An 11,758-nucleotide genomic window follows, 5' to 3' on the forward strand; every position below is an offset into this window, starting at 1 on the left:
TAATTGTTGCTTAAAAATGTCTAGAAATTAATTTTATTATTCTTTATGATATGTATTTAGATTATACAGTAAAGCTTGAAATTTCTGAATATATTTTACCACAGTCTCATCATACTCTCTGCTATTGAAATGTTTCCATTTCTAAGATACTTAGTAAATCAAAAAGTTGCATAAAGAAGTGCTATGGTATCCTGAGGAGAAATAGTCTGAAAGAGTCAGAAAATCTGACTTGCACTTTGACACCAATTTCCTGGAAAACTCTGGGCAATTTGCTAAACCTCACTGAGAAGTATAGTTTACCTCAAAATAAGAGTTTCCTATCAGATTTTTCTGAAATATGTAGTATATATTGTATTTCTAATAATTGTCTGACATGGTTTTAAAGATAATATGTGATCTAAGATCATATTGTGCAATTCAGGATAAGATTTAGATGAGCTATTTTCAGATGAAAAATAATTAAATTAATTTTCCAACTAAAGGTTTATTTTACAATGTAAAATTTTATATCTTCTTTGAGGATTAAAGACTATGAATTACTTTTGTTAAGGCAAACAGAAAAGGATTATATAAAACTAAGAAATGGAATATAACTTAAATTCATAGCGTTGTGGTAAAACCAAGACAGAAACCGTCTCTCAAGTACATTTATAAAGTCGAGGTATTTAAATGATGTTATCTACTCTTAAGATGACATTAGATTTTAAGACAAAAACAAAACAAAACAAAACAAAAACCTGAGCAAACTCTTTTTTAAAATAATTAATTTTAGGGATGAAGTTAAAAGAGTTAATAAATAAAATATTGTAGGATCAGATTATTAAAATTTGTACAGAGGCATTAAAAAGAGAGGCAGGTCCAAAAGGTAAAAAGAAGAAAAAATAAGGAGCCAAATGTACACTTCTTTGTTTCAGACAATAGAGCAAATCTGGCATTCTAAATGTAGAGAACTGGAATGAAAACAGAGACATTTACAGTATTAAGAACTCTCTTTTGACTGCTAATTTAGATTTTTATTTGTAGTCAGCAGATTTTGTCAGTTTTTAGCAGCATGATCAAAGGCCTTTAATAAGCCTTTGGGTATTTCAAGCTGGGTAACCAGCAGAAAGCTTTGCATAGATTGAAATAAAAATTGATAATATTCTTGGCAAAAAGAGTCTTTGAAGTGGAGAATTTAGGAAAACTAAGACCATCACAAGAAATACAGAATGACAAAATAAAGGAAAAGATAGACAACTCTGTAAACATTATGAAGAAGTTTGAAAAGCCACATTATTATTAGGATGAAATCTTACCTTTTGAATTCTTTGCTGCTTCTTTTGAACTCTGGCTATAACCACTGGTACAGATGGTTTTAAAGTATTCGCCTTCTCTAAGTTCTTTTCACCACTAGTATGCATTGTTTTGTAAATTGGTTTAAGGTAATTTGATTGAGTTGATAGATATGTGGGATAACTTCCAGTAACTTTTACTTGAGGCCATACATTTTCTCACCCAATAAGTTTATCATGTAATAAATGAAAAAAAAAAAAAAAGACCATTTTGTCATACGACATCACAAAGTAATGTTTGTTGTCAAAAATGATCATTTAGCTTGTTTTATGAACTAAATCATTTTAGGTGCTCTGAGAGTTTACCAAGTAAGCTTCAATATAAACAAATGCTATTTATTGTCAGATACATGCTAACCACAGAATTGGAGTAGGGTGATGAAATTCTTAGCTAGCTAAATAGTTTAGTCATAATCCTAAACCAGGGCTTTATTCCAAAAGATGCAGGTATGTTTTTACTTTTTTTTAACTGAGACTAAATTGATTTACAGGAGTGCATATATATATTTATTTAAATATACTTAATATATTTAAATATATATTTATTATTATATATTTAATACTGAATATATTAATGCATTTAATATAGCAATACTTTAATATACTTAAATTGGTTTACAGGAGTTCAAGTATATATAATACACACATAAATATATAGGTTTTAGAAGCACACTACTATACCAAAGCCACCACCTAAGGCTTTTTATCAATAGTCTGTTGGATCAGTTTATATATACCATTCCTCACCTCTGACACCTAATCTTAGTTTTATGGTCTTAGTCTAAGAGTTTGTTTTCTTGGACATTGCTCCCTAAGGTTGCCTACATTTCAGGTTATTCATTCAAAGACAGACATCTGTACATACTCTTAGTCAATACATATGACTTTTTTCCTTTTTCAGTTGTTGAGAGATCAGGGAAACCTAATCAGGGAAACCTCAAGCAGTGATAGGAAGAGGTGCATACGTTTCTGGTCATAGAACACAGGGCTTAGGATATGCAAACACATACTTCATTTAAAACACAAGTCAAACTCCAATAGACAATCTTAAAAGTGATTCTTTCTAAGACTAGAGAGATAGTACAGGGTAAAGTGCTTACCTTGAATGACCTGGATTGGATCCCCAACACCCAGCATGGTTGACCCCTGCCAGGAATGATTCCTGAACACATAACCAAGAGTAAGGCCTGAGGATTGCTGGATATGGCCCAAATCCTCACTTTCCCCCAAAACAGAAAAAAAAATAGTTTGCTAATGACAATGACATTTTTATAGTATTATACAGCTTCTGTTATTGATGGGAGACAAAGATACTTGAAAGGTTGGTTGTAATAGCTTCTGGACTTTAGACTTCAAAAAGAGTATTCAAAGCTTTCTAAACATCCAGGAGTGTTAATTACCTGCTCCTACAGTAAAACTATATATTTAACTTATAGATCTTACTCTCCACACAGAAATATTGTAGAGTAAATTAGACATTAGAAACACACTATTGAATGTTAAAATTATAATTTAGGTTTAAATTTTTAAAAGTTGTGTGGCAAACTCATTATTTTCAAAGTTCCTTTGAGAGATTTAATTCTTTTGTTTGTTTTTGAGGACTCAAGGTAACTTGAGCCCTACCTGCTCAAGCTATCAACAGCTCTACCTGCTGTGCTATAGTTCTAGCCTCCTGGTTCCATTTTATAATAGTATGAAATGGCAAGTTTATATAGACTTAATGTGGAGTTTTTGTTTGTTTGTTTACTTTAAGGTGAATCGGATTCTTCTCTTGTTGGGGTTTGGATTCTGTTTTTATTTATGTTCTAATTAATTTGTTTAATTTCCTGGGCATCCCAAACATTAGCCAGAGAACTGATCTCCAACTGTGTCTTCACTTTAACAAATGAGCTAAGTAGGAATTGATGCTGGTTGGACACTTCCAGGGGGATTACCAGGGCTGCACCTGGCAAACCTCAGACAACCAGCAATGGTGCAGGAATGGACTGGGTGGGCCAATGGACCAACTACATGCTAGGCATGTATTTAATCTATACTATCTTTCTAGATCCTTTCTAGATCCTTTTCTAGATCCTTTCTAGATCTAGTGTTGTAACATAATAGCCTGTGAACCATTAATGGTTTTCTCCTATGTTCAGAGAGTTCCTCAGAGGAAGTTTCCATAATCTTTGTTTTTATTTTTCGAAGATTCTAAACTTTCCTTGGAGTGTTCTGATATGTCTTTAAGCCAGTGTTCATCTTGATTGCGGTGGTCTGGGATTACAGATTTTATTCATCTACAAAGTTGTTGGTGTTGATGAGAAAAACTTTTTTTTTTTAATTTAGGATTAGGAGCAAGTTGTTCACTTTGGTACAATCCATTCAGTGAGTGAGGTAACTTGATCATTAGGTACAGTTCTGCTTGAATTTAATTGGCTCAGGTGTGTAAAGAAAAATCAATTATGTATGGGTGCTAGATCTATTAGCATTTCTATTTTATTATTTAAATTATTTAAATACTGCAACACCTGTTTACTTTAAAAATGTTAATTATGTTACTCAAAGACTTAAACTTGAATTTTCTTAATTACTAATAGTTTGGTTCCACCCCCTAAATACACATGTGTCCTAGCTAAAATTATTTATAGAACAAATCTACAAAATTCAATGCCCAAAATGATAAAATATCATGCAGTTTTTTCCGCTTCAGCCTAATATATTGCTATGTGGTATAATGTTATTTAGCAATGAATATGTTTATTAGAAGGGAAAATGATTTTAGCTATTTATAGCATTGTTACTGTGGTTGAACTTTTTAATCTGAAAGGCCTAGGATTTAAAACTATGACTGAAACACCGCAATTACATGAACAGATTGGGGAAAAGGTAATAGCTCAACCAATTATTTAGACTTTCTAACATAGATTTTAAAAATGTATGCCTAATAAAATAACTCAATTGAGCCATTAAAAGGAAGACGAATATGTGATAACAATGGTTAATATATACATGCCATTTACTTTGTACCATGTACTATTCTTAGCATTACATGCATTAATTCTAATTGATCTTATGGATTGCAATGTGTCTATTTTTAGTAATGAATACTTCATACTTTTCTCTATATCTGTAAATGCCTATGTGTTCCAGTTTTGGTCAGTGAGTTATAATCAGTGGTTATTAAACAGTGAATCAGGGAAAGCGCTGACTTAGCTGACAGTGCCTAAATATAAAGCAGATTTCTTTTCCCTTGTTTAGTTTTGGCCTTGGGGCCACTCTAAGAGATGCTCAAGAGCTACTCCTGGCTGTGCTCAGGGATAATGACTGGTGGGACTCGGGACCTTATTGAGTACCAGGGTTTAGACTCTGGAGGACTGCATGCAAGATATACTCATATTATTATTACTTCGGCCTCTAAAACAACTTTCTTAAGGACATGAGGAAGGAATGCCATTCCTAATGGAAAGTAATAAACATGGTACCAACAGAAACTGTTCATTTCAAATATAGTAGTTTTTTTCTGTAGTTAATATAGAAAAATAGTTAATATAATAAATTTGTAGATTTATATAATTTATAGATTAAATTTAATCTGTATATTAAATAATAGATTTAATTAATTTAAATTATAGATTAAATCTATAGACTTAATCATAGATTAAATTGAAATTACTATTAAATTTATAATAATAAATATGTATAAATATATATTTACATATAAATTTGTAGATTTTATATATAAATCTTTAGATCACATAATTTGCTGATTATATAACATATATTATATAATACAATAAATCTGTAGTTAATATAGAAAAATTAACCTCTTAAAAGAGGTCATGTTTTGGGGCCGGAGTAGTGGCACAAGTGGTAGGGCATCTGCCTTGCACTAGGATGGACCACGGTTTGATCCCCCGGTGTCCCATATGGTCCCCCAAGCCCAGAGCTATTTCTGAGCACATAGCCAGGAGTAACCCCCGAGTGTCACCAGGTATGGCCCAAAAACAAAAACAAAAAAGTCATGTTTTTAAATCTAAAGTTTTAGCTGATTTGGCTGATAACAAGAATATTTTTCTATTATCATTTTATTTACCTTTCATTCAGTAATATGTCATTCTAATGTTCTATGTCTTTTGAATATATCATTCCACAAAACAAAGGCATCTAATCTCAAGTAACTTCTATTACTGAGACAGTAGACAAAAAATAATTATGTAATAATTGTAATACATAAGCTGAATATTCAGCTACTAGGAGCTAACTATTATGAGAAAGAGAAGGAAGAGCAGAATAAGCAATATCAGTAGTGCAAAGGACAGCATTAAATTGTTACATTAAATAAGTGATCATGTAACTTCACTGAAAAGAGTAAAGAGCAGATCATGGTATGAGCAGAGAAGAACAGGTTAATGTTTTAAAATAACCTCTGTTGATAATAAGGGAAAAGGATAAAATCAGAGTAGTTTGGAAGCTCTAATTCAGGGCATATAATTTATTGAGGTCTACATTACTATTAACATGCAGTAGGGTTGGGTACCATGAGTGTGAATACGTTTCTGGATGAAGTTTGAAGGCAGAAGCATCAAGATTTTCTGAAGTTTGAATATGGGTTAGGGAAAAGGAGAGGATCAAGGAATACTCCAAGGCAGGAGTCCTCAAACTTTTTAAACAGGGGGCCAGTTCACTGTCCCTCAGACCACTGGAGGGTCTGACTATAGTAAAAACAAAACTTATGAACGAATTCTTATGCACACTGCATATATCTTATTTTGCAATGAAGAAACAAAACAGATACAAATACAATATGTGGCCCGCGGGCCATAGTTTGAGGACCACTGCTCCAAGGGAAACAATGCTGAGCATTAAATAAGAATTTATTTTCTGTAGCTCTTCTGGCTCATATATCACAAAAGTCTGCTGCCTTCTCTAGAGCTGTAGAAAACAGTGATACATTAGAAAATTCCCAGGGTGAGAAAGTCCAAGCTGAACAAATAAATCTTAGAAGACTGCGCAATTAATGATGATTGGATGTTTGCACTTCAGTGTTGCTGAACAAGCTGCCTAAGTTGAGCAATGTCAAGTTCTGCAAAAATCTTCTTCAGCAAGAATTGAGTTGACTGATTGTGAATAATGATCATAAGAGTTACCTAAGGATATTATTTGTCCCCCCCATTTGTAGCCTTTACTAAGACTTATAATGTTAGGTCTATGCAGATAAAATTAGTTTAATCCAGTGAGAATTAGAAGCAAGATTAGATTGTCTTAGAAGTTAGAAAAATAAGATTCAATTCTGAGAGCTAAATTGCTAAAAAATTTTTTCATGCTATTGATTCAGTTGAACCAATTTATAAGTATTTTATTGGTTGACATGGGAAAACTATGTCTATAAATATTATATTAATGATGTTCATTAATGAAGATAATTAATGATACTAACATATCTTAAGACAGATTGGTTTACAGAAGTAGAAAAATATGAAGAGGCCTGGAGAAGAAATTGGACAAGAGTTTTTATGTGTTTGCACTTACATTCTGCTTACTCTGCTCAGAACATATGAAGTTTTCTAGTTGCTTATATTGGTGAATGACTTCTTCTGACTAGCTTAAGGAATCATAACTCTGTTATTTAAAACCTTTTCATGTTTCAAAGTGAATATTCTCTACTCAGTGTCCTTGAAGAAGAAAATGATACTTTTGTATTAAGTTATTATAGGGATCTGATATTTCATACACTTTACTGTTTCTCATTTATGAACCTAAAGTAGGACTATGTTGAGTTCATTTTTACTTAAGATAGACTAGTCAGATATTGATTATGAAGTTAATCATCTCATTAAATTTTTTGATTTTTGGAATCATAAACTTCTTTGCTTATTTCAGGTTCCTTGGAGAATATCTTGTCCAATATATTCATGGCCAAACTAAAAGTATGAAATCCTGGGCATGAATTCATAATCATCTGACTCAGTTTTTTTCCCTGATTTATTTTTTTACCATGTCTTTGTTTTACTTGTGTGAAAGCTACTAGTTGAAGGAACAATAATTATATATTTGCAGCCTATTTTTGTCCTGTTTCAGAATAATAAGGATTTTTCTTCCTTTATAGTTCTCTACTTGTTTTCCAAACATCAATAGTGATCTACTTTTTCATTACATGATTCTGTGGTTTTAATAATTTTACCAACTATATTTCTATATCCTTAAAAATCTAAAGGTGAACACAATGTGATGCTTACCCTTAAAGTCATATCATGAGATATGTGCAAATATGAATGAACTTCTTTCTTTAGAAGTTTCTTTAGAAAGAAGTGCGTACATCAATCTAGTGGAACATAGTTCAATGGGATTCAAATCTGGTTATGACATGATAGCTTTATATAATATGCTTTCGTGGGGTATATGGTGATATGGTGATATGGGTTACACCCAGTGATGCTCAGAGTATGTATTCCCGACTGCTCAGAGATCACTCTTGCTGGTGCTTGGGGGATTACAGAGAATGCCTGGGATTGAACCATGACCAGTCACATGCAAAGCAACCACTTAACCCCTTTTTACTATCTCTCTAATCCTCACTTAGCACTTTTGATTTGGCCTTTGAAAAAAAGGTAGATCTTCTGAAAAATTCCAAATATTTCATACTGATGGCTGCACTACCAGGCAGAGGAGGATTATTGGAAAATGGGACTTATTTTGTAATTTCCCCATATAGTGAGATTAAAATATTTTTTCCTGGGGTCGGAGAGATAGCATGGAAGTAAGGTGTTTGCCTTGCATGAAGAAGGACTGTGGTTTGAATCCTGGCATCCCATATGGTCCCCTGAGCTTGCCAGGAGCGATTTCTGAGCATAGAGCCAGTTGTAACTCTTGAGCATTGCCAGGTGTGACACAAAAACCAATATATAGTTATATATTTTTTCCTAAGTGACTAGAGCAATAGTTCAGTGGGTAGGGCCTCTTGTCTTGTACATGGTCGAAACAAATTCAATCTCCAGCTACTCAAGTGGCCTCCCGAACATTGCCGGGAATGCTCTCTGAGCATAGAACCAGGAATAAACCCTGAGCACTACATAGGTTGTTCAAAGCAAAAACTAACATTTTTTTTTCCTGATAAAAAAGACCCATCAAAATAAAAATGGTCAAACTCCAAATGTGAAAGACTATTCAATTCCCAACAGTGATAGGGCTCCCTTTGTTGTTTTTCAGAAGAACTGGCAATGCCTGTGTTCTATGCATGCCAGGTATGAAACATCATCATCCTTTGAGCTAGATCCAAACCAAATAAGAGTTTTTAATATGTTTATATGTGTATCTACATTTATTTGGAGGTTTCATGCAGTGAACCTAGTTTCATACATAGGAGGTGTATGTCCTATCACCGAACAACATTAATCTCCCCAGCTATTAGTGATTCCATTTTATTTGGAGGGGCACACCTGGTGGTGCTCAGGGATTACTCCTGGCTCTGTATTCAAGAATTACTCCTAGTGGAATATCAGGGACTGAACCCAGGTAAGTTAGTGTGTACAATGCAGACAATGCTCTACCCACTATACTATACCTTTGGCCTCTGGGACTCCGTTATTAACAATTGAAAACACCTTTCCTGTAGTGTATAATCACTAATATTTTATATTATATATTTATAAATATGACATATTATTTGCTTATCAAAATATTTTTTTGTTTTGGTTTTTGGGCCACAACCAATGACACTCAGGGTTACTCCTGGCTTTGAGCTCAGAAATCACTCCTGGTTTGGGGGACCATATGAGACAACAGGGGATTGAACTGTGGTAGTCCTAGGTCAGCTGTGTGCGCTGCGAGCAAGGCAAACACCCTATCACTATGCCACTGTTCTGGCCCCTGCTTATCAAAATCTTAATATAATCAAATCATCAAAAAATATGATAGAAGGGCTGGGGAATCTAAGTGCAGGTGTCAGAAGTACATGAAAATCCTGTTTTTTCTCTGGTACCACCTGACTTCCTCTTCCCCAGAACTACCATATATTTTCCTAGGGTCCCCCGAATATGGTTCAAGTGTGATTCTGAAGTCCTGGGCACTCAAAGTCCAAGCACCACCAGAGCATCCTTGGGATACAATCATCCACCCCAGGTAACTGAGCATCACCAGAAGTAGATCCAGTCCCTAAGGCAGGGTGTAGGAAACATTTCTTCAAAGTAAGAAAAATAAAGAAATATGATCAAATTTCAGATTATTATAATTTATTAATACCTATGACTACTGTGTTGGGAAATGTAAAATTGCCAATTAGAGCAACATGAGGGCATCTTAGTTGGTATAGAGAAAAAATGTATGTCTTTCAATGTTTTGATGTGTGTATATATATATATGTCTATATCTCCCTATATCTCTCTCTCTAGTCTATATGTCACAATCTGTTTTAAAATGAAAAGGGCATGTTCCTTTAAATAACAAAAACAAGTAAATTTATAAGTGCACAGGAGGCTGCTATAGGTATTACTATCAAGGGGAAATGCAATGGGATCCTAAGTAAACATTGCAAATTTGGATATAAACAAGGCCCAGTTCAATAGTGTGATGAGAGGGAGTGTGAAAAAGAAACAAAATCAGAAGAGGAAATTTTTCTGCTGATTTGAAAATGCTGTCATATGGAATGCTGTCATATGGAAGTTCTACTGGGAAAAATAGGACATATGCTACCTTGATCCCTTTCTGTCAAGTCTTGTGGAAAAAGAACTTGGAAATAAAGAAAGTTAAAATTTAAAAAAGTTCACTTCACTAGCTAAGGTAAAGATAAACTGATCACAAATAAATATATTAAAACAAGAAAAGTTGCAGTAAGATTTCAGTTTCAATAGAAGAACTTTGGAGTACCAAAATTAAAAAAAATTTCAAAAAAACCATTTTGCTTTAATCTGTAGAGAACAGGATTATATTGAGATGCATAACTTTTACATTTAAATTAAAATGTCAAATTTCTCCATTTATATTTATTTAAACTTTGTTTTAGATAGATCATTTTAAAAATATGTTTTCATTTAATCATTTGTTAATTTTGTATCTTAGCTATGACAGTGTTTCCTTAGGGCAGTTTATAAAGTGCTAAAATATTGTCACTTTGTTTTGCTCTCTGAAAAGGTTGAACAGGGTTTTTTAATCATCTCATATCATCTGCTGATTCATTAATGTGTTTTCTCATCTATTGTATTGTTGCAAGTCAGCCCCTGAAGAGGTTGACTGATGGAGGGATGGAGGATGAGACCTTTCTCCTCCAGCTCGGACCACGCGTCTGTTATCCTGTTCAGCCAGCGGTTCTGAGGTGAAGCGGCGGGTAAACAGCTCGCAGACAGTCAGGCTTGTGAAAATAATAGCTTTATTCGGTGGACAAGACTGAAGCCCAAAACCTCAGTATCAGTTCCAGCCAAAAAGCCCCTCACCTTCCACAGACCCTTGTTTTTATCCCCCAGAATCAGGTACCACCCAACGATGGGATCAGGTACCACCCAATGGTGGGAGCAGAATCAGGTACAACCCTAGGGTGGGAGCAGAATGCCAGGTCACACCCTAGGGTAGGTAGGGCACAATCACTGATCAGGGTAGGGTCAGTAACATAATAATCCCATTAAAATGTTTACATACACAACATTGTATTTTTATGTCCTTCCTTACTGACTTTATAAACATTTGTAGGATGTTGAACTGATACTTTACTGCTGAAATATAATATCTATTTTTTTCTAGATATAAATAATCAAGCATAAATTTGTTTGTGTTTAATAGCATAAAAGATGATCTCATTTATTGGTTATCTAAAATAGCGATTTCAAATATTTAGTATAAATGAAATAATCCCTGGAGATTCTCATTCCTTTGGAAATTTGTATAGTGAAAATTACAGCATGACAAATAAATTTTTATGTCTTTGTGATAGCTTGTAATAAATTAAGTGATAAATTTTGTTATTGTTATTATCAATAATAATAAGTCTTTGAAAATAAAATTTATTTTGTAAATAAAATTTCTGGCTGTAGTACAAAATGTGAGATGCTATGATTGACAACTTGCTAAAGGTTCTGGCCCATGGAAACAATGACAATTAATCTACATTGAACAAGATTTCCACTTCTGCTAAAAACGTGCTAAACCAATTATGTCTCTTCTCTTTCTCTCCTACTTTCTCTCTCCCTCTCACCTCCTTCTCCTCTATCTCTGTCTCTCTGTCTTTGCTTTACTCTCTTGTTCCTGATAGTACTTCGTGAAAACTTTGAAACTTGCTACAGTACTCAGCAGAGGATTTGTTCCTCGGGGGTAAAAATTCAGATATATCCCCTACTCTCTTAATGTTATGGGTCTGACAGTTGAACTAAAAGCTCCCCAGACTCTTATGTCCTATAGCCCAATTTTCAGGAAAAAAGAAAATGTACTCAGTATCCTCCCCGTTCTAAGCCCCTCGAACACAA

This window comes from Suncus etruscus, chromosome 1 (assembly GCF_024139225.1).
Source record: "Suncus etruscus isolate mSunEtr1 chromosome 1, mSunEtr1.pri.cur, whole genome shotgun sequence".
Taxonomy (NCBI): Eukaryota; Metazoa; Chordata; class Mammalia; order Eulipotyphla; family Soricidae; genus Suncus; species Suncus etruscus.